This window comes from Haematobia irritans, chromosome 5, assembly GCF_050003625.1.
Source record: "Haematobia irritans isolate KBUSLIRL chromosome 5, ASM5000362v1, whole genome shotgun sequence".
NCBI classification, from domain to species: domain Eukaryota; kingdom Metazoa; phylum Arthropoda; class Insecta; order Diptera; family Muscidae; genus Haematobia; species Haematobia irritans.
The window spans coordinates 32,961,654-32,984,026 of NC_134401.1; the positions used below are offsets into that span (position 1 = coordinate 32,961,654).

At 33.8% G+C, this 22,373-nt stretch overlaps 22 non-coding genes and 4 pseudogenes across 22 annotated transcripts; all 26 read left to right on the top strand.

The window, feature by feature from the left end:
* The first annotated feature begins 16 nt into the window (after positions 1 to 16).
* On the top strand, positions 17 to 135 carry LOC142242097 (5S ribosomal RNA). Its single transcript, XR_012723984.1, has one exon. It is a non-coding gene; the product is annotated as a 5S ribosomal RNA (ribosomal RNA).
* A 406-nt stretch (positions 136 to 541) lies between these two features.
* On the top strand, positions 542 to 661 carry LOC142242106 (5S ribosomal RNA; annotated as a pseudogene).
* A 1,120-nt stretch (positions 662 to 1,781) lies between these two features.
* On the top strand, positions 1,782 to 1,900 carry LOC142242095 (5S ribosomal RNA). Its single transcript, XR_012723982.1, has one exon. It is a non-coding gene; the product is annotated as a 5S ribosomal RNA (ribosomal RNA).
* A 408-nt stretch (positions 1,901 to 2,308) lies between these two features.
* On the top strand, positions 2,309 to 2,427 carry LOC142242140 (5S ribosomal RNA). The gene has a single exon (XR_012724001.1). It is a non-coding gene; the product is annotated as a 5S ribosomal RNA (ribosomal RNA).
* A 1,120-nt stretch (positions 2,428 to 3,547) lies between these two features.
* On the top strand, positions 3,548 to 3,666 carry LOC142242091 (5S ribosomal RNA). Its single transcript, XR_012723977.1, has one exon. It is a non-coding gene; the product is annotated as a 5S ribosomal RNA (ribosomal RNA).
* Positions 3,667 to 4,072: 406 nt separating this feature from the next.
* LOC142242054 (5S ribosomal RNA) lies at positions 4,073 to 4,191 on the top strand. Its single transcript, XR_012723942.1, has one exon. It is a non-coding gene; the product is annotated as a 5S ribosomal RNA (ribosomal RNA).
* A 1,121-nt stretch (positions 4,192 to 5,312) lies between these two features.
* LOC142242098 (5S ribosomal RNA) lies at positions 5,313 to 5,431 on the top strand. Its single transcript, XR_012723985.1, has one exon. It is a non-coding gene; the product is annotated as a 5S ribosomal RNA (ribosomal RNA).
* Positions 5,432 to 5,837: 406 nt separating this feature from the next.
* Positions 5,838 to 5,957, top strand: LOC142242107 (5S ribosomal RNA; annotated as a pseudogene).
* Positions 5,958 to 7,077: 1,120 nt separating this feature from the next.
* LOC142242096 (5S ribosomal RNA) lies at positions 7,078 to 7,196 on the top strand. The gene has a single exon (XR_012723983.1). It is a non-coding gene; the product is annotated as a 5S ribosomal RNA (ribosomal RNA).
* A 408-nt stretch (positions 7,197 to 7,604) lies between these two features.
* LOC142242152 (5S ribosomal RNA) lies at positions 7,605 to 7,723 on the top strand. The gene has a single exon (XR_012724012.1). It is a non-coding gene; the product is annotated as a 5S ribosomal RNA (ribosomal RNA).
* A 1,120-nt stretch (positions 7,724 to 8,843) lies between these two features.
* On the top strand, positions 8,844 to 8,962 carry LOC142242244 (5S ribosomal RNA). Its single transcript, XR_012724082.1, has one exon. It is a non-coding gene; the product is annotated as a 5S ribosomal RNA (ribosomal RNA).
* A 406-nt stretch (positions 8,963 to 9,368) lies between these two features.
* On the top strand, positions 9,369 to 9,488 carry LOC142242108 (5S ribosomal RNA; annotated as a pseudogene).
* Positions 9,489 to 10,608: 1,120 nt separating this feature from the next.
* Positions 10,609 to 10,727, top strand: LOC142242103 (5S ribosomal RNA; annotated as a pseudogene).
* A 406-nt stretch (positions 10,728 to 11,133) lies between these two features.
* On the top strand, positions 11,134 to 11,252 carry LOC142242245 (5S ribosomal RNA). Its single transcript, XR_012724083.1, has one exon. It is a non-coding gene; the product is annotated as a 5S ribosomal RNA (ribosomal RNA).
* A 1,120-nt stretch (positions 11,253 to 12,372) lies between these two features.
* LOC142242055 (5S ribosomal RNA) lies at positions 12,373 to 12,491 on the top strand. The gene has a single exon (XR_012723943.1). It is a non-coding gene; the product is annotated as a 5S ribosomal RNA (ribosomal RNA).
* Positions 12,492 to 12,897: 406 nt separating this feature from the next.
* LOC142242165 (5S ribosomal RNA) lies at positions 12,898 to 13,016 on the top strand. The gene has a single exon (XR_012724019.1). It is a non-coding gene; the product is annotated as a 5S ribosomal RNA (ribosomal RNA).
* Positions 13,017 to 14,137: 1,121 nt separating this feature from the next.
* On the top strand, positions 14,138 to 14,256 carry LOC142242056 (5S ribosomal RNA). The gene has a single exon (XR_012723944.1). It is a non-coding gene; the product is annotated as a 5S ribosomal RNA (ribosomal RNA).
* Positions 14,257 to 14,662: 406 nt separating this feature from the next.
* LOC142242247 (5S ribosomal RNA) lies at positions 14,663 to 14,781 on the top strand. Its single transcript, XR_012724085.1, has one exon. It is a non-coding gene; the product is annotated as a 5S ribosomal RNA (ribosomal RNA).
* Positions 14,782 to 15,901: 1,120 nt separating this feature from the next.
* On the top strand, positions 15,902 to 16,020 carry LOC142242058 (5S ribosomal RNA). Its single transcript, XR_012723946.1, has one exon. It is a non-coding gene; the product is annotated as a 5S ribosomal RNA (ribosomal RNA).
* Positions 16,021 to 16,426: 406 nt separating this feature from the next.
* Positions 16,427 to 16,545, top strand: LOC142242176 (5S ribosomal RNA). Its single transcript, XR_012724029.1, has one exon. It is a non-coding gene; the product is annotated as a 5S ribosomal RNA (ribosomal RNA).
* Positions 16,546 to 17,666: 1,121 nt separating this feature from the next.
* LOC142242059 (5S ribosomal RNA) lies at positions 17,667 to 17,785 on the top strand. The gene has a single exon (XR_012723947.1). It is a non-coding gene; the product is annotated as a 5S ribosomal RNA (ribosomal RNA).
* Positions 17,786 to 18,191: 406 nt separating this feature from the next.
* Positions 18,192 to 18,310, top strand: LOC142242188 (5S ribosomal RNA). The gene has a single exon (XR_012724040.1). It is a non-coding gene; the product is annotated as a 5S ribosomal RNA (ribosomal RNA).
* A 1,121-nt stretch (positions 18,311 to 19,431) lies between these two features.
* LOC142242060 (5S ribosomal RNA) lies at positions 19,432 to 19,550 on the top strand. The gene has a single exon (XR_012723948.1). It is a non-coding gene; the product is annotated as a 5S ribosomal RNA (ribosomal RNA).
* Positions 19,551 to 19,956: 406 nt separating this feature from the next.
* Positions 19,957 to 20,075, top strand: LOC142242200 (5S ribosomal RNA). Its single transcript, XR_012724042.1, has one exon. It is a non-coding gene; the product is annotated as a 5S ribosomal RNA (ribosomal RNA).
* A 1,121-nt stretch (positions 20,076 to 21,196) lies between these two features.
* On the top strand, positions 21,197 to 21,315 carry LOC142242240 (5S ribosomal RNA). The gene has a single exon (XR_012724079.1). It is a non-coding gene; the product is annotated as a 5S ribosomal RNA (ribosomal RNA).
* A 406-nt stretch (positions 21,316 to 21,721) lies between these two features.
* On the top strand, positions 21,722 to 21,840 carry LOC142242248 (5S ribosomal RNA). The gene has a single exon (XR_012724086.1). It is a non-coding gene; the product is annotated as a 5S ribosomal RNA (ribosomal RNA).
* The last annotated feature ends 533 nt before the right edge of the window (positions 21,841 to 22,373 follow it).

Below are 22,373 nucleotides of genomic sequence, written 5' to 3' on the forward strand. Positions count from 1 at the left end.
TAGTCATGGTTCTTTCGCCAGCGACCATACCACGCTGAGTACATCGGTTCTCGTCCGATCACCGAAATTAAGCAGCGTCGGGCGCGGTTAGTACTTAGATGGTGGACCGCTTGGGAACACCGCGTGTTGTTGGCATCTTCCAACTTTTTATGCTAATTTCTATGGTTTCGTCATTATTTAATGTTCAAAACAATTATTGTACCTATGTACTTACTTATTTGAGCTAATATTTATTTCACATTCTTTTTAAATGACGACAACCATTTGTTCGTTTTTTTGCCAGTTGGTAATGAAATTGGTAATAAATGTACTTTTTCATATAAAAATCTAAACATATTCGTATAGAACGAAATGTTGACCAATTTATTTATTGTGTAAAATATTTAAAACGTTTGATAAGTATAAATTGGCACTATTGTCATTACCGGTTTCGTCTTTGTTTCTTTTGGCTAATAACAATACACGTAACCGTAGCGTCAAAATAAAAACACATTACCAAGCCACGCGATTTCAAATAAAGTTAAATAGTCAGTGTTCATTTGCCAACGACCATACCACGCTGAGTACATCGGTTCTCGTCCGATCACCGAAATTAAGCAGCGTCGGGCGCGGTTAGTACTTAGATGGAGGGACCGCTTGGGAACACCGCGTGTTGTTGGCATTGTTCAACTCTTTTATATTATTTTTAGCTTATTGACACTACGTCGTATGGGTTAGTGTTGAACACAATTAGGCCTATTTCTTCTTAAATATTGTATACATTTGGTGTAATTAGCAACAAAATATGCAGTTTATTAGTTTATTTATGTTTTTCTTGAGAAAGGGGTAATTGGTGTGCGTTTTCATATAAATTCTGAACAATACTTCGTATTTGGTTAGATTCAGGGTCACGAAGTTTTGCAGGTATCCATTCATGTTGCCTTTGTCCATACATATTGTCTTTGCCAGATATTGCGTATTCAATATCACCCTATTTATTTCTGACGCATGCTAGACACATACAAAGTAGACTTTTACAACTAGATTAAAAGTTACTTAAACCTTTTTAGAAGATTGTATTTCATTCGGCAGTGGGTACCATTTGGCAAGATAAAATATTTTTCACGTCCATTTAAAGCAGTTGCTCTATTTACCCGGCTACATGATAATGATGTAATACTATTTTAACGATATTACTGCTTTATTATTATTTCTAGAATATTTTATCGTTGCATTAGAGATACGATCGATTTAATGAATGGCATGATCGTTTCGATTGATCGCAATTACATAAGGATGCCTTGCTATTTCAGCATACACTAAATGTTTTCTCAGATGATTGATTATCTGCTTTTGATGTCATAGGCTTAGGAAACGACGTACTTGTTGAAGAAGTAGTACAGACTTTCGTCAAATCGATTTAAAGAGAGTGGCACTTCGTCATTTTTCGATTTGGCAACTTCAGCAGACAAAGATCTTGGACTTCTTCGCATGACTTGATAAATATCGATACACAAAAATTCGTAATAAGTACCTCTTACGGTTGCAATGCATTATTTTCCTAATATTTTGTATACATTTGTTGTAAATACTTTTTGTAAACACGTTTTGAATAATTCTTATTGAGAAATGATATTTTGAATCAATAAGTTCTCTCATAATTATTTAATGACTTGGAAATATTGAAAAATAGAAGATTTACAAATAATAAATTCTTCGCATCAACCACATCTACGAAGTAAATTAAAACTTACAAAGTCATTCAATTCGAATTGATGATACCAAATAGTCATGGTTCTTTCGCCAACGACCATACCACGCTGAGTACATCGGTTCTCGTCCGATCACCGAAATTAAGCAGCGTCGGGCGCGGTTAGTACTTAGATGGCGGACCGCTTGGGAACACCGCGTGTTGTTGGCATCTTCCAACTTTTTATGCTAATTTCTATGGTTTCGTCATTATTTAATGTTCAAAACAATTATTGTACCTATGTACTTACTTATTTGAGCTAATATTTATTTCAAATTCTTTTTAAATGGCGACAACCATTTGTTCGTTTTTTTTTGCCAGTTGGTAATGAAATTGGTAATAAATGTACTTTTTCATATAAAAATCTAAACATATTCGTATAGAACGAAATGTTGACCAATTTATTTATTGTGTAAAATATTTAAAACGTTTGATAAGTATAAATTGGTACTATTGTCATTACCGGTTTCGTCTTTGTTTCTTTTGGCTAATAACAATACACGTAACCGTAGCGTCAAAATAAAAACACATTACCAAGCCACGCGATTTCAAATAAAGTTAAATAGTCAGTGTTCATTTGCCAACGACCATACCACGCTGAGTACATCGGTTCTCGTCCGATCACCGAAATTAAGCAGCGTCGGGCGCGGTTAGTACTTAGATGGGGGACCGCTTGGGAACACCGCGTGTTGTTGGCATTGTTCAACTCTTTTATTTTATTTTTAGCTTATTGACACTACGTCGTATGGGTTAGTGTTGAACACAATTAGGCCTATTTCTTCTTAAATATTGTATACATTTGGTGTAATTAGCAACAAAATATGCAGTTTATTAGTTTATTTATGTTTTTCTTGAGAAAGGGGTAATTGGTGTGCGTTTTCATATAAATTCTGAACAATACTTCGTATTTGGTTAGATTCAGGGTCACGAAGTTTTGCAGGTATCCATTCATGTTGCCTTTGTCCATACATATTGTCTTTGCCAGATATTGCGTATTCAATATCACCCTATTTATTTCTGACGCATGCTAGACACATACAAAGTAGACTTTTACAACTAGATTAAAAGTTACTTAAACCTTTTTAGAAGATTGTATTTCATCCGGCAGTGGGTACCATTTGGCAAGATAAAATATTTTTCACGTCCATTTAAAGCAGTTGCTCTATTTACCCGGCTACATGATAATGATGTAATACTATTTTAACGATATTACTGCTTTATTATTATTTCTAGAATATTTTATCGTTGCATTAGAGATACGATCGATTTAATGAATGACATGATCGTTTCGATTGATCGCAATTACATAAGGATGCCTTGCTATTTCAGCATACACTAAATGTTTTCTCAGATGATTGATTATCTGCTTTTGATGTCATAGGCTTAGGAAACGACGTACTTGTTGAAGAAGTAGTACAGACTTTCGTCAAATCGATTTAAAGAGAGTGGCACTTCGTCATTTTTCGATTTGGCAACTTAAGCAGACAAAGATCTTGGACTTCTTCGCATGACTTGATAAATATCGATACACAAAAATTCGTAATAAGTACCTCTTACGGTTGCAATGCATTATTTTCCTAATATTTTGTATACATTTGTTGTAAATACTTTTTGTAAACACGTTTTGAATAATTCTTATTGAGAAATGATATTTTGAATCAATAAGTTCTCTCATAATTATTTAATGACTTGGAAATATTGAAAAATAGAAGATTTACAAATAATAAATTCTTCGCATCAACCTCATCTACGAAGTAAATTAAAACTTACAAAGTCATTCAATTCGAATTGATGATACCAAATAGTCATGGTTCTTTCGCCAACGACCATACCACGCTGAGTACATCGGTTCTCGTCCGATCACCGAAATTAAGCAGCGTCGGGCGCGGTTAGTACCTAGATGGTGGACCGCTTGGGAACACCGCGTGTTGTTGGCATCTTCCAACTTTTTATGCTAATTTCTATGGTTTCGTCATTATTTAATGTTCAAAACAATTATTGTACCTATGTACTTACTTATTTGAGCTAATATTTATTTCACATTCTTTTTAAATGGCGACAACCATTTGTTCGTTTTTTTGCCAGTTGGTAATGAAATTGGTAATAAATGTACTTTTTCATATAAAAATCTAAACATATTCGTATAGAACGAAATGTTGACCAATTTATTTATTGTGTAAAATATTTAAAACGTTTGATAAGTATAAATTGGCACTATTGTCATTACCGGTTTCGTCTTTGTTTCTTTTGGCTAATAACAATACACGTAACCGTAGCGTCAAAATAAAAACACATTACCAAGCCACGCGATTTCAAATAAAGTTAAATAGTCAGTGTTCATTTGCCAACGACCATACCACGCTGAGTACATCGGTTCTCGTCCGATCACCGAAATTAAGCAGCGTCGGGCGCGGTTAGTACTTAGATGGTGGACCGCTTGGGAACACCGCGTGTTGTTGGCATTGTCCAACTCTTTTATTTTATTTTTAGCTTATTTGACACTACGTCGTATGGGTTAGTGTTGAACACAATTAGGCCTATTTCTTCTTAAATATTGTATACATTTGGTGTAATTAGCAACAAAATATGCAGTTTATTAGTTTATTTATGTTTTTCTTGAGAAAGGGGTAATTGGTGTGCGTTTTCATATAAATTCTGAACAATACTTCGTATTTGGTTAGATTCAGGGTCACGAAGTTTTGCAGGTATCCATTCATGTTGCCTTTGTCCATACATATTGTCTTTGCCAGATATTGCGTATTCAATATCACCCTATTTATTTCTGACGCATGCTAGACACATACAAAGTAGACTTTTACAACTAGATTAAAAGTTACTTAAACCTTTTTAGAAGATTGTATTTCATCCGGCAGTGGGTACCATTTGGCAAGATAAAATATTTTTCACGTCCATTTAAAGCAGTTGCTCTATTTACCCGGCTACATGATAATGATGTAATACTATTTTAACGATATTACTGCTTTATTATTATTTCTAGAATATTTTATCGTTGCATTAGAGATACGATCGATTTAATGAATGGCATGATCGTTTCGATTGATCGCAATTACATAAGGATGCCTTGCTATTTCAGCATACACTAAATGTTTTCTCAGATGATTGATTATCTGCTTTTGATGTCATAGGCTTAGGAAACGACGTACTTGTTGAAGAAGTAGTACAGACTTTCGTCAAATCGATTTAAAGAGAGTGGCACTTCGTCATTTTTCGATTTGGCAACTTCAGCAGACAAAGATCTTGGACTTCTTCGCATGACTTGATAAATATCGATACACAAAAATTCGTAATAAGTACCTCTTACGGTTGCAATGCATTATTTTCCTAATATTTTGTATACATTTGTTGTAAATACTTTTTGTAAACACGTTTTGAATAATTCTTATTGAGAAATGATATTTTGAATCAATAAGTTCTCTCATAATTATTTAATGACTTGGAAATATTGAAAAATAGAAGATTTACAAATAATAAATTCTTCGCATCAACCTCATCTACGAAGTAAATTAAAACTTACAAAGTCATTCAATTCGAATTGATGATACCAAATAGTCATGGTTCTTTCGCCAGCGACCATACCACGCTGAGTACATCGGTTCTCGTCCGATCACCGAAATTAAGCAGCGTCGGGCGCGGTTAGTACTTAGATGGTGGACCGCTTGGGAACACCGCGTGTTGTTGGCATCTTCCAACTTTTTATGCTAATTTCTATGGTTTCGTCATTATTTAATGTTCAAAACAATTATTGTACCTATGTACTTACTTATTTGAGCTAATATTTATTTCACATTCTTTTTAAATGACGACAACCATTTGTTCGTTTTTTTGCCAGTTGGTAATGAAATTGGTAATAAATGTACTTTTTCATATAAAAATCTAAACATATTCGTATAGAACGAAATGTTGACCAATTTATTTATTGTGTAAAATATTTAAAACGTTTGATAAGTATAAATTGGCACTATTGTCATTACCGGTTTCGTCTTTGTTTCTTTTGGCTAATAACAATACACGTAACCGTAGCGTCAAAATAAAAACACATTACCAAGCCACGCGATTTCAAATAAAGTTAAATAGTCAGTGTTCATTTGCCAACGACCATACCACGCTGAGTACATCGGTTCTCGTCCGATCACCGAAATTAAGCAGCGTCGGGCGCGGTTAGTACTTAGATGGAGGGACCGCTTGGGAACACCGCGTGTTGTTGGCATTGTTCAACTCTTTTATATTATTTTTAGCTTATTGACACTACGTCGTATGGGTTAGTGTTGAACACAATTAGGCCTATTTCTTCTTAAATATTGTATACATTTGGTGTAATTAGCAACAAAATATGCAGTTTATTAGTTTATTTATGTTTTTCTTGAGAAAGGGGTAATTGGTGTGCGTTTTCATATAAATTCTGAACAATACTTCGTATTTGGTTAGATTCAGGGTCACGAAGTTTTGCAGGTATCCATTCATGTTGCCTTTGTCCATACATATTGTCTTTGCCAGATATTGCGTATTCAATATCACCCTATTTATTTCTGACGCATGCTAGACACATACAAAGTAGACTTTTACAACTAGATTAAAAGTTACTTAAACCTTTTTAGAAGATTGTATTTCATTCGGCAGTGGGTACCATTTGGCAAGATAAAATATTTTTCACGTCCATTTAAAGCAGTTGCTCTATTTACCCGGCTACATGATAATGATGTAATACTATTTTAACGATATTACTGCTTTATTATTATTTCTAGAATATTTTATCGTTGCATTAGAGATACGATCGATTTAATGAATGGCATGATCGTTTCGATTGATCGCAATTACATAAGGATGCCTTGCTATTTCAGCATACACTAAATGTTTTCTCAGATGATTGATTATCTGCTTTTGATGTCATAGGCTTAGGAAACGACGTACTTGTTGAAGAAGTAGTACAGACTTTCGTCAAATCGATTTAAAGAGAGTGGCACTTCGTCATTTTTCGATTTGGCAACTTCAGCAGACAAAGATCTTGGACTTCTTCGCATGACTTGATAAATATCGATACACAAAAATTCGTAATAAGTACCTCTTACGGTTGCAATGCATTATTTTCCTAATATTTTGTATACATTTGTTGTAAATACTTTTTGTAAACACGTTTTGAATAATTCTTATTGAGAAATGATATTTTGAATCAATAAGTTCTCTCATAATTATTTAATGACTTGGAAATATTGAAAAATAGAAGATTTACAAATAATAAATTCTTCGCATCAACCACATCTACGAAGTAAATTAAAACTTACAAAGTCATTCAATTCGAATTGATGATACCAAATAGTCATGGTTCTTTCGCCAACGACCATACCACGCTGAGTACATCGGTTCTCGTCCGATCACCGAAATTAAGCAGCGTCGGGCGCGGTTAGTACTTAGATGGCGGACCGCTTGGGAACACCGCGTGTTGTTGGCATCTTCCAACTTTTTATGCTAATTTCTATGGTTTCGTCATTATTTAATGTTCAAAACAATTATTGTACCTATGTACTTACTTATTTGAGCTAATATTTATTTCAAATTCTTTTTAAATGGCGACAACCATTTGTTCGTTTTTTTTTGCCAGTTGGTAATGAAATTGGTAATAAATGTACTTTTTCATATAAAAATCTAAACATATTCGTATAGAACGAAATGTTGACCAATTTATTTATTGTGTAAAATATTTAAAACGTTTGATAAGTATAAATTGGTACTATTGTCATTACCGGTTTCGTCTTTGTTTCTTTTGGCTAATAACAATACACGTAACCGTAGCGTCAAAATAAAAACACATTACCAAGCCACGCGATTTCAAATAAAGTTAAATAGTCAGTGTTCATTTGCCAACGACCATACCACGCTGAGTACATCGGTTCTCGTCCGATCACCGAAATTAAGCAGCGTCGGGCGCGGTTAGTACTTAGATGGGGGACCGCTTGGGAACACCGCGTGTTGTTGGCATTGTTCAACTCTTTTATTTTATTTTTAGCTTATTGACACTACGTCGTATGGGTTAGTGTTGAACACAATTAGGCCTATTTCTTCTTAAATATTGTATACATTTGGTGTAATTAGCAACAAAATATGCAGTTTATTAGTTTATTTATGTTTTTCTTGAGAAAGGGGTAATTGGTGTGCGTTTTCATATAAATTCTGAACAATACTTCGTATTTGGTTAGATTCAGGGTCACGAAGTTTTGCAGGTATCCATTCATGTTGCCTTTGTCCATACATATTGTCTTTGCCAGATATTGCGTATTCAATATCACCCTATTCATTTCTGACGCATGCTAGACACATACAAAGTAGACTTTTACAACTAGATTAAAAGTTACTTAAACCTTTTTAGAAGATTGTATTTCATCCGGCAGTGGGTACCATTTGGCAAGATAAAATATTTTTCACGTCCATTTAAAGCAGTTGCTCTATTTACCCGGCTACATGATAATGATGTAATACTATTTTAACGATATTACTGCTTTATTATTATTTCTAGAATATTTTATCGTTGCATTAGAGATACGATCGATTTAATGAATGACATGATCGTTTCGATTGATCGCAATTACATAAGGATGCCTTGCTATTTCAGCATACACTAAATGTTTTCTCAGATGATTGATAATCTGCTTTTGATGTCATAGGCTTAGGAAACGACGTACTTGTTGAAGAAGTAGTACAGACTTTCGTCAAATCGATTTAAAGAGAGTGGCACTTCGTCATTTTTCGATTTGGCAACTTCAGCAGACAAAGATCTTGGACTTCTTCGCATGACTTGATAAATATCGATACACAAAAATTCGTAATAAGTACCTCTTACGGTTGCAATGCATTATTTTCCTAATATTTTGTATACATTTGTTGTAAATACTTTTTGTAAACACGTTTTGAATAATTCTTATTGAGAAATTATATTTTGAATCAATAAGTTCTCTCATAATTATTTAATGACTTGGAAATATTGATAAATAGAAGATTTACAAATAATAAATTCTTCGCATCAACCTCATCTACGAAGTAAATTAAAACTTACAAAGTCATTCAATTCGAATTGATGATACCAAATAGTCATGGTTCTTTCGCCAACGACCATACCACGCTGAGTACATCGGTTCTCGTCCGATCACCGAAATTAAGCAGCGTCGGGCGCGGTTAGTACTTAGATGGAGGACCGCTTGGGAACACCGCGTGTTGTTGGCATCTTCCAACTTTTTATGCTAATTTCTATGGTTTCGTCATTATTTAATGTTCAAAACAATTATTGTACCTATGTACTTACTTATTTGAGCTAATATTTATTTCACATTCTTTTTAAATGGCGACAACCATTTGTTCGTTTTTTTGCCAGTTGGTAATGAAATTGGTAATAAATGTAATTTTGTCATATAAAAATCTAAACATATTCGTATAGAACGAAATGTTGACCAATTTATTTATTATGTAAAATATTTAAAACGTTTGATAAGTATAAATTGGCACTATTGTCATTACCGGTTTCGTCTTTGTTCTTTTGGCTAATAACAATACACGTAACCGTAGCGTCAAAATAAAAACACATTACCAAGCCACGCGATTTCAAATAAAGTTAAATAGTCAGTGTTCATTTGCCAACGACCATACCACGCTGAGTACATCGGTTCTCGTCCGATCACCGAAATTAAGCAGCGTCGGGCGCGGTTAGTACTTAGATGGAGGGACCGCTTGGGAACACCGCGTGTTGTTGGCATTGTTCAACTCTTTTATATTATTTTTAGCTTATTGACACTACGTCGTATGGGTTAGTGTTGAACACAATTAGGCCTATTTCTTCTTAAATATTGTATACATTTGGTGTAATTAGCAACAAAATATGCAGTTTATTAGTTTATTTATGTTTTTCTTGAGAAAGGGGTAATTGGTGTGCGTTTTCATATAAATTCTGAACAATACTTCGTATTTGGTTAGATTCAGGGTCACGAAGTTTTGCAGGTATCCATTCATGTTGCCTTTGTCCATACATATTGTCTTTGCCAGATATTGCGTATTCAATATCACCCTATTTATTTCTGACGCATGCTAGACACATACAAAGTAGACTTTTACAACTAGATTAAAAGTTACTTAAAACTTTTTAGAAGATTGTATTTCATCCGGCAGTGGGTACCATTTGGCAAGATAAAATATTTTTCACGTCCATTTAAAGCAGTTGCTCTATTTACCCGGCTACATGATAATGATGTAATACTATTTTAACGATATTACTGCTTTATTATTATTTCTAGAATATTTTATCGTTGCATTAGAGATACGATCGATTTAATGAATGACATGATCGTTTCGATTGATCGCAATTACATAAGGATGCCTTGCTATTTCAGCATACACTAAATGTTTTCTCAGATGATTGATTATCTGCTTTTGATGTCATAGGCTTAGGAAACGACGTACTTGTTGAAGAAGTAGTACAGACTTTCGTCAAATCGATTTAAAGAGAGTGGCACTTCGTCATTTTTCGATTTGGCAACTTCAGCAGACAAAGATCTTGGACTTCTTCGCATGACTTGATAAATATCGATACACAAAAATTCGTAATAAGTACCTCTTACGGTTGCAATGCATTATTTTCCTAATATTTTGTATACATTTGTTGTAAATACTTTTTGTAAACACGTTTTGAATAATTCTTATTGAGAAATGATATTTTGAATTAATAAGTTCTCTCATAATTATTTAATGACTTGGAAATATTGATAAATAGAAGATTTACAAATAATAAATTCTTCGAATCAACCTCATCTACGAAGTAAATTAAAACTTACAAAGTCATTCAATTCGAATTGATGATACCAAATAGTCATGGTTCTTTCGCCAACGACCATACCACGCTGAGTACATCGGTTCTCGTCCGATCACCGAAATTAAGAAGCGTCGGGCGCGGTTAGTACTTAGATGGTGGACCGCTTGGGAACACCGCGTGTTGTTGGCATCTTCCAACTTTTTATGCTAATTTCTATGGTTTCGTCATTATTTAATGTTCAAAACAATTATTGTACCTATGTACTTACTTATTTGAGCTAATATTTATTTCACATTCTTTTTAAATGGCGACAACCATTTGTTCGTTTTTTTGCCAGTTGGTAATGAAATTGGTAATAAATGTACTTTTTCATATAAAAATCTAAACATATTCGTATAGAACGAAATGTTGACCAATTTATTTATTGTGTAAAATATTTAAAACGTTTGATAAGTATAAATTGGCACTATTGTCATTACCGGTTTCGTCTTTGTTTCTTTTGGCTAATAACAATACACGTAACCGTAGCGTCAAAATAAAAACACATTATCAAGCCACGCGATTTCAAATAAAGTTAAATAGTCAGTGTTCATTTGCCAACGACCATACCACGCTGAGTACATCGGTTCTCGTCCGATCACCGAAATTAAGCAGCGTCGGGCGCGGTTAGTACTTAGATGGAGGACCGCTTGGGAACACCGCGTGTTGTTGGCATTGTTCAACTCTTTTATTTTATTTTTAGCTTATTGACACTACGTCGTATGGGTTAGTGTTGAACACAATTAGGCCTATTTCTTCTTAAATATTGTATACATTTGGTGTAATTAGCAACAAAATATGCAGTTTATTAGTTTATTTATGTTTTTCTTGAGAAAGGGGTAATTGGTGTGCGTTTTCATATAAATTCTGAACAATACTTCGTATTTGGTTAGATTCAGGGTCACGAAGTTTTGCAGGTATCCATTCATGTTGCCTTTGTCCATACATATTGTCTTTGCCAGATATTGCGTATTCAATATCACCCTATTTATTTCTGACGCATGCTAGACACATACAAAGTAGACTTTTACAACTAGATTAAAAGTTACTTAAACCTTTTTAGAAGATTGTATTTCATCCGGCAGTGGGTACCATTTGGCAAGATAAAATATTTTTCACGTCCATTTAAAGCAGTTGCTCTATTTACCCGGCTACATGATAATGATGTAATACTATTTTAACGATATTACTGCTTTATTATTATTTCTAGAATATTTTATCGTTGCATTAGAGATACGATCGATTTAATGAATGACATGATCGTTTCGATTGATCGCAATTACATAAGGATGCCTTGCTATTTCAGCATACACTAAATGTTTTCTCAGATGGTTGATTATCTGCTTTTGATGTCATAGGCTTAGGAAACGACGTACTTGTTGAAGAAGTAGTACAGACTTTCGTCAAATCGATTTAAAGAGAGTGGCACTTCGTCATTTTTCGATTTGGCAACTTCAGCAGACAAAGATCTTGGACTTCTTCGCATGACTTGATAAATATCGATACACAAAAATTAGTAATAAGTACCTCTTACGGTTGCAATGCATTATTTTCCTAATATTTTGTATACATTTGTTGTAAATACTTTTTGTAAACACGTTTTGAATAATTCTTATTGAGAAATGATATTTTGAATCAATAAGTTCTCTCATAATTATTTAATGACTTGGAAATATTGATAAATAGAAGATTTACAAATAATAAATTCTTCGCATCAACCTCATCTACGAAGTAAATTAAAACTTACAAAGTCATTCAATTCGAATTGATGATACCAAATAGTCATGGTTCTTTCGCCAACGACCATACCACGCTGAGTACATCGGTTCTCGTCCGATCACCGAAATTAAGCAGCGTCGGGCGCGGTTAGTACTTAGATGGTGGACCGCTTGGGAACACCGCGTGTTGTTGGCATCTTCCAACTTTTTATGCTAATTTCTATGGTTTCGTCATTATTTAATGTTCAAAACAATTATTGTACCTATGTACTTACTTATTTGAGCTAATATTTATTTCACATTCTTTTTAAATGGCGACAACCATTTGTTCGTTTTTTTGCCAGTTGGTAATGAAATTGGTAACAAATGTACTTTTTCATATAAAAATTTAAACATATTCGTATAGAACGAAATGTTGACCAATTTATTTATTGTGTAAAATATTTAACACGTTTGATAAGTATAAATTGGCACTATTGTCATTACCGGTTTCGTCTTTGTTTCTTTTGGCTAATAACAATACACGTAACCGTAGCGTCAAAATAAAAACACATTACCAAGCCACGCGATTTCAAATAAAGTTAAATAGTCAGTGTTCATTTGCCAACGACCATACCACGCTGAGTACATCGGTTCTCGTCCGATCACCGAAATTAAGCAGCGTCGGGCGCGGTTAGTACTTAGATGGGGGACCGCTTGGGAACACCGCGTGTTGTTGGCATTGTTCAACTCTTTTATTTTATTTTTAGCTTATTTGACACTACGTCGTATGGGTTAGTGTTGAACACAATTAGGCCTATTTCTTCTTAAATATTGTATACATTTGGTGTAATTAGCAACAAAATATGCAGTTTATTAGTTTATTTATGTTTTTCTTGAGAAAGGGGTAATTGGTGTGCGTTTTCATATAAATTCTGAACAATACTTCGTATTTGGTTAGATTCAGGGTCACGAAGTTTTGCAGGTATCCATTCATGTTGCCTTTGTCCATACATATTGTCTTTGCCAGATATTGCGTATTCAATATCACCCTATTTATTTCTGACGCATGCTAGACACATACAAAGTAGACTTTTACAACTAGATTAAAAGTTACTTAAACCTTTTTAGAAGATTGTATTTCATCCGGCAGTGGGTACCATTTGGCAAGATAAAATATTTTTCACGTCCATTTAAAGCAGTTGCTCTATTTACCCGGCTACATGATAATGATGTAATACTATTTTAACGATATTACTGCTTTATTATTATTTCTAGAATATTTTATCGTTGCATTAGAGATACGATCGATTTAATGAATGACATGATCGTTTCGATTGATCGCAATTACATAAGGATGCCTTGCTATTTCAGCATACACTAAATGTTTTCTCAGATGATTGATTATCTGCTTTTGATGTCATAGGCTTAGGAAACGACGTACTTGTTGAAGAAGTAGTACAGACTTTCGTCAAATCGATTTAAAGAGAGTGGCACTTCGTCATTTTTCGATTTGGCAACTTCAGCAGACAAAGATCTTGGACTTCTTCGCATGACTTGATAAATATCGATACACAAAAATTCGTAATAAGTACCTCTTACGGTTGCAATGCATTATTTTCCTAATATTTTGTATACATTTGTTGTAAATACTTTTTGTAAACACGTTTTGAATATTCTTATTGAGAAATGATATTTTGAATCAATAAGTTCTCTCATAATTATTTAATGACTTGGAAATATTTAAAAAATAGAAGATTTACAAATAATAAATTCTTCGCATCAACCTCATCTACGAAGTAAATTAAAACTTACAAAGTCATTCAATTCGAATTGATGATACCAAATAGTCATGGTTCTTTCGCCAACGACCATACCACGCTGAGTACATCGGTTCTCGTCCGATCACCGAAATTAAGCAGCGTCGGGCGCGGTTAGTACTTAGATGGTGGACCGCTTGGGAACACCGCGTGTTGTTGGCATCTTCCAACTTTTTATGCTAATTTCTATGGTTTCGTCATTATTTAATGTTCAAAACAATTATTGTACCTATGTACTTACTTATTTGAGCTAATATTTATTTCACATTCTTTTTAAATGGCGACAACCATTTGTTCGTTTTTTTGCCAGTTGGTAATGAAATTGGTAACAAATGTACTTTTTCATATAAAAATCTAAACATATTCGTATAGAACGAAATGTTGACCAATTTATTTATTGTGTAAAATATTTAAAACGTTTGATAAGTATAAATTGGCACTATTGTCATTACCGGTTTCGTCTTTGTTTCTTTTGGCTAATAACAATACACGTAACCGTAGCGTCAAAATAAAAACACATTATCAAGCCACGCGATTTCAAATAAAGTTAAATAGTCAGTGTTCATTTGCCAACGACCATACCACGCTGAGTACATCGGTTCTCGTCCGATCACCGAAATTAAGCAGCGTCGGGCGCGGTTAGTACTTAGATGGAGGACCGCTTGGGAACACCGCGTGTTGTTGGCATTGTTCAACTCTTTTAATTTATTTTTAGCTTATTGACACTACGTCGTATGGGTTAGTGTTGAACACAATTAGGCCTATTTCTTCTTAAATATTGTATACATTTGGTGTAATTAGCAACAAAATATGCAGTTTATTAGTTTATTTATGTTTTTCTTGAGAAAGGGGTAATTGGTGTGCGTTTTCATATAAATTCTGAACAATACTTCGTATTTGGTTAGATTCAGGGTCACGAAGTTTTGCAGGTATCCATTCATGTTGCCTTTGTCCATACATATTGTCTTTGCCAGATATTGCGTATTCAATATCACCCTATTTATTTCTGACGCATGCTAGACACATACAAAGTAGACTTTTACAACTAGATTAAAAGTTACTTAAACCTTTTTAGAAGATTGTATTTCATCCGGCAGTGGGTACCATTTGGCAAGATAAAATATTTTTCACGTCCATTTAAAGCAGTTGCTCTATTTACCCGGCTACATGATAATGATGTAATACTATTTTAACGATATTACTGCTTTATTATTATTTCTAGAATATTTTATCGTTGCATTAGAGATACGATCGATTTAATGAATGACATGATCGTTTCGATTGATCGCAATTACATAAGGATGCCTTGCTATTTCAGCATACACTAAATGTTTTCTCAGATGGTTGATTATCTGCTTTTGATGTCATAGGCTTAGGAAACGACGTACTTGTTGAAGAAGTATTACAGACTTTCGTCAAATCGATTTAAAGAGAGTGGCACTTCGTCATTTTTCGATTTGGCAACTTCAGCAGACAAAGATCTTGGACTTCTTCGCATGACTTGATAAATATCGATACACAAAAATTAGTAATAAGTACCTCTTACGGTTGCAATGCATTATTTTCCTAATATTTTGTATACATTTGTTGTAAATACTTTTTGTAAACACGTTTTGAATAATTCTTATTGAGAAATGATATTTTGAATCAATAAGTTCTCTCATAATTATTTAATGACTTGGAAATATTGATAAATAGAAGATTTACAAATAATAAATTCTTCGCATCAACCTCATCTACGAAGTAAATTAAAACTTACAAAGTCATTCAATTCGAATTGATGATACCAAATAGTCATGGTTCTTTCGCCAACGACCATACCACGCTGAGTACATCGGTTCTCGTCCGATCACCGAAATTAAGCAGCGTCGGGCGCGGTTAGTACTTAGATGGTGGACCGCTTGGGAACACCGCGTGTTGTTGGCATCTTCCAACTTTTTATGCTAATTTCTATGGTTTCGTCATTATTTAATGTTCAAAACAATTATTGTACCTATGTACTTACTTATTTGAGCTAATATTTATTTCACATTCTTTTTAAATGGCGACAACCATTTGTTCGTTTTTTTGCCAGTTGGTAATGAAATTGGTAACAAATGTACTTTTTCATATAAAAATCTAAACATATTCGTATAGAACGAAATGTTGACCAATTTATTTATTGTGTAAAATATTTAAAACGTTTGATAAGTATAAATTGGCACTATTGTCATTACCGGTTTCGTCTTTGTTTCTTTTGGCTAATAACAATACACGTAACCGTAGCGTCAAAATAAAAACACATTACCAAGCCACGCGATTTCAAATAAAGTTAAATAGTCAGTGTTCATTTGCCAACGACCATACCACGCTGAGTACATCGGTTCTCGTCCGATCACCGAAATTAAGCAGCGTCGGGCGCGGTTAGTACTTAGATGGGGGACCGCTTGGGAACACCGCGTGTTGTTGGCATTGTTCAACTCTTTTATTTTATTTTTAGCTTATTTGACACTACGTCGTATGGGTTAGTGTTGAACACAATTAGGCCTATTTCTTCTTAAATATTGTATACATTTGGTGTAATTAGCAACAAAATATGCAGTTTATTAGTTTATTTATGTTTTTCTTGAGAAAGGGGTAATTGGTGTGCGTTTTCATATAAATTCTGAACAATACTTCGTATTTGGTTAGATTCAGGGTCACGAAGTTTTGCAGGTATCCATTCATGTTGCCTTTGTCCATACATATTGTCTTTGCCAGATATTGCGTATTCAATATCACCCTATTTATTTCTGACGCATGCTAGACACATACAAAGTAGACTTTTACAACTAGATTAAAAGTTACTTAAACCTTTTTAGAAGATTGTATTTCATCCGGCAGTGGGTACCATTTGGCAAGATAAAATATTTTTCACGTCCATTTAAAGCAGTTGCTCTATTTACCCGGCTACATGATAATGATGTAATACTATTTTAACGATATTACTGCTTTATTATTATTTCTAGAATATTTTATCTTTGCATTAGAGATACGATCGATTTAATGAATGACATGATCGTTTCGATTGATCGCAATTACATAAGGATGCCTTGCTATTTCAGCATACACTAAATGTTTTCTCAGATGATTGATTATCTGCTTTTGATGTCATAGGCTTAGGAAACGACGTACTTGTTGAAGAAGTAGTACAGACTTTCGTCAAATCAATTTAAAGAGAGTGGCACTTCGTCATTTTTCGATTTGGCAACTTCAGCAGACAAAGATCTTGGACTTCTTCGCATGACTTGATAAATATCGATACACAAAAATTCGTAATAAGTACCTCTTACGGTTGCAATGCATTATTTTCCTAATATTTTGTATACATTTGTTGTAAATACTTTTTGTAAACACGTTTTGAATAATTCTTATTGAGAAATGATATTTTGAATCAATAAGTTCTCTCATAATTATTTAATGACTTGGAAATATTGATAAATAGAAGATTTACAAATAATAAATTCTTCGCATCAACCTCATCTACGAAGTAAATTAAAACTTACAAAGTCATTCAATTCGAATTGATGATACCAAATAGTCATGGTTCTTTCGCCAACGACCATACCACGCTGAGTACATCGGTTCTCGTCCGATCACCGAAATTAAGCAGCGTCGGGCGCGGTTAGTACTTAGATGGTGGACCGCTTGGGAACACCGCGTGTTGTTGGCATCTTCCAACTTTTTATGCTAATTTCTATGGTTTCGTCATTATTTAATGTTCAAAACAATTATTGTACCTATGTACTTACTTATTTGAGCTAATATTTATTTCACATTCTTTTTAAATGGCGACAACCATTTGTTCGTTTTTTTGCCAGTTGGTAATGAAATTGGTAACAAATGTACTTTTTCATATAAAAATCTAAACATATTCGTATAGAACGAAATGTTGACCAATTTATTTATTGTGTAAAATATTTAAAACGTTTGATAAGTATAAATTGGCACTATTGTCATTACCGGTTTCGTCTTTGTTTCTTTTGGCTAATAACAATACACGTAACCGTAGCGTCAAAATAAAAACACATTACCAAGCCACGCGATTTCAAATAAAGTTAAATAGTCAGTGTTCATTTGCCAACGACCATACCACGCTGAGTACATCGGTTCTCGTCCGATCACCGAAATTAAGCAGCGTCGGGCGCGGTTAGTACTTAGATGGGGGACCGCTTGGGAACACCGCGTGTTGTTGGCATTGTTCAACTCTTTTATTTTATTTTTAGCTTATTTGACACTACGTCGTATGGGTTAGTGTTGAACACAATTAGGCCTATTTCTTCTTAAATATTGTATACATTTGGTGTAATTAGCAACAAAATATGCAGTTTATTAGTTTATTTATGTTTTTCTTGAGAAAGGGGTAATTGGTGTGCGTTTTCATATAAATTCTGAACAATACTTCGTATTTGGTTAGATTCAGGGTCACGAAGTTTTGCAGGTATCCATTCATGTTGCCTTTGTCCATACATATTGTCTTTGCCAGATATTGCGTATTCAATATCACCCTATTTATTTCTGACGCATGCTAGACACATACAAAGTAGACTTTTACAACTAGATTAAAAGTTACTTAAACCTTTTTAGAAGATTGTATTTCATCCGGCAGTGGGTACCATTTGGCAAGATAAAATATTTTTCACGTCCATTTAAAGCAGTTGCTCTATTTACCCGGCTACATGATAATGATGTAATACTATTTTAACGATATTACTGCTTTATTATTATTTCTAGAATATTTTATCTTTGCATTAGAGATACGATCGATTTAATGAATGACATGATCGTTTCGATTGATCGCAATTACATAAGGATGCCTTGCTATTTCAGCATACACTAAATGTTTTCTCAGATGATTGATTATCTGCTTTTGATGTCATAGGCTTAGGAAACGACGTACTTGTTGAAGAAGTAGTACAGACTTTCGTCAAATCAATTTAAAGAGAGTGGCACTTCGTCATTTTTCGATTTGGCAACTTCAGCAGACAAAGATCTTGGACTTCTTCGCATGACTTGATAAATATCGATACACAAAAATTCGTAATAAGTACCTCTTACGGTTGCAATGCATTATTTTCCTAATATTTTGTATACATTTGTTGTAAATACTTTTTGTAAACACGTTTTGAATAATTCTTATTGAGAAATGATATTTTGAATCAATAAGTTCTCTCATAATTATTTAATGACTTGGAAATATTGATAAATAGAAGATTTACAAATAATAAATTCTTCGCATCAACCTCATCTACGAAGTAAATTAAAACTTACAAAGTCATTCAATTCGAATTGATGATACCAAATAGTCATGGTTCTTTCGCCAACGACCATACCACGCTGAGTACATCGGTTCTCGTCCGATCACCGAAATTAAGCAGCGTCGGGCGCGGTTAGTACTTAGATGGTGGACCGCTTGGGAACACCGCGTGTTGTTGGCATCTTCCAACTTTTTATGCTAATTTCTATGGTTTCGTCATTATTTAATGTTCAAAACAATTATTGTACCTATGTACTTACTTATTTGAGCTAATATTTATTTCACATTCTTTTTAAATGGCGACAACCATTTGTTCGTTTTTTTGCCAGTTGGTAATGAAATTGGTAACAAATGTACTTTTTCATATAAAAATCTAAACATATTCGTATAGAACGAAATGTTGACCAATTTATTTATTGTGTAAAATATTTAAAACGTTTGATAAGTATAAATTGGCACTATTGTCATTACCGGTTTCGTCTTTGTTTCTTTTGGCTAATAACAATACACGTAACCGTAGCGTCAAAATAAAAACACATTACCAAGCCACGCGATTTCAAATAAAGTTAAATAGTCAGTGTTCATTTGCCAACGACCATACCACGCTGAGTACATCGGTTCTCGTCCGATCACCGAAATTAAGCAGCGTCGGGCGCGGTTAGTACTTAGATGGGGGACCGCTTGGGAACACCGCGTGTTGTTGGCATTGTTCAACTCTTTTATTTTATTTTTAGCTTATTTGACACTACGTCGTATGGGTTAGTGTTGAACACAATTAGGCCTATTTCTTCTTAAATATTGTATACATTTGGTGTAATTAGCAACAAAATATGCAGTTTATTAGTTTATTTATGTTTTTCTTGAGAAAGGGGTAATTGGTGTGCGTTTTCATATAAATTCTGAACAATACTTCGTATTTGGTTAGATTCAGGGTCACGAAGTTTTGCAGGTATCCATTCATGTTGCCTTTGTCCATACATATTGTCTTTGCCAGATATTGCGTATTCAATATCACCCTATTTATTTCTGACGCATGCTAGACACATACAAAGTAGACTTTTACAACTAGATTAAAAGTTACTTAAACCTTTTTAGAAGATTGTATTTCATCCGGCAGTGGGTACCATTTGGCAAGATAAAATATTTTTCACGTCCATTTAAAGCAGTTGCTCTATTTACCCGGCTACATGATAATGATGTAATACTATTTTAACGATATTACTGCTTTATTATTATTTCTAGAATATTTTATCTTTGCATTAGAGATACGATCGATTTAATGAATGACATGATCGTTTCGATTGATCGCAATTACATAAGGATGCCTTGCTATTTCAGCATACACTAAATGTTTTCTCAGATGATTGATTATCTGCTTTTGATGTCATAGGCTTAGGAAACGACGTACTTGTTGAAGAAGTAGTACAGACTTTCGTCAAATCAATTTAAAGAGAGTGGCACTTCGTCATTTTTCGATTTGGCAACTTCAGCAGACAAAGATCTTGGACTTCTTCGCATGACTTGATAAATATCGATACACAAAAATTCGTAATAAGTACCTCTTACGGTTGCAATGCATTATTTTCCTAATATTTTGTATACATTTGTTGTAAATACTTTTTGTAAACACGTTTTGAATAATTCTTATTGAGAAATGATATTTTGAATCAATAAGTTCTCTCATAATTATTTAATGACTTGGAAATATTGATAAATAGAAGATTTACAAATAATAAATTCTTCGCATCAACCTCATCTACGAAGTAAATTAAAACTTACAAAGTCATTCAATTCGAATTGATGATACCAAATAGTCATGGTTCTTTCGCCAACGACCATACCACGCTGAGTACATCGGTTCTCGTCCGATCACCGAAATTAAGCAGCGTCGGGCGCGGTTAGTACTTAGATGGTGGACCGCGTGGGAACACCGCGTGTTGTTGGCATCTTCCAACTTTTTATGCTAATTTCTATGGTTTCGTCATTATTTAATGTTCAAAACAATTATTGTACCTATGTACTTACTTATTTGAGCTAATATTTATTTCACATTCTTTTTAAATGGCGACAACCATTTGTTCGTTTTTTTGCCAGTTGGTAATGAAATTGGTAACAAATGTACTTTTTCATATAAAAATCTAAACATATTCGTATAGAACGAAATGTTGACCAATTTATTTATTGTGTAAAATATTTAAAACGTTTGATAAGTATAAATTGGCACTATTGTCATTACCGGTTTCGTCTTTGTTTCTTTTGGCTAATAACAATACACGTAACCGTAGCGTCAAAATAAAAACACATTACCAAGCCACGCGATTTCAAATAAAGTTAAATAGTCAGTGTTCATTTGCCAACGACCATACCACGCTGAGTACATCGGTTCTCGTCCGATCACCGAAATTAAGCAGCGTCGGGCGCGGTTAGTACTTAGATGGAGGACCGCTTGGGAACACCGCGTGTTGTTGGCATTGTTCAACTCTTTTATTTTATTTTTAGCTTATTTGACACTACGTCGTATGGGTTAGTGTTGAACACAATTAGGCCTATTTCTTCTTAAATATTGTATACATTTGGTGTAATTAGCAACAAAATATGCAGTTTATTAGTTTATTTATGTTTTTCTTGAGAAAGGGGTAATTGGTGTGCGTTTTCATATAAATTCTGAACAATACTTCGTATTTGGTTAGATTCAGGGTCACGAAGTTTTGCAGGTATCCATTCATGTTGCCTTTGTCCATACATATTGTCTTTGCCAGATATTGCGTATTCAATATCACCCTATTCATTTCTGACGCATGCTAGACACATACAAAGTAGACTTTTACAACTAGATTAAAAGTTACTTAAACCTTTTTAGAAGATTGTATTTCATCCGGCAGTGGGTACCATTTGGCAAGATAAAATATTTTCCACGTCCATTTAAAGCAGTTGCTCTATTTACCCGGCTACATGATAATGATGTAATACTATTTTAACGATATTACTGCTTTATTATTATTTC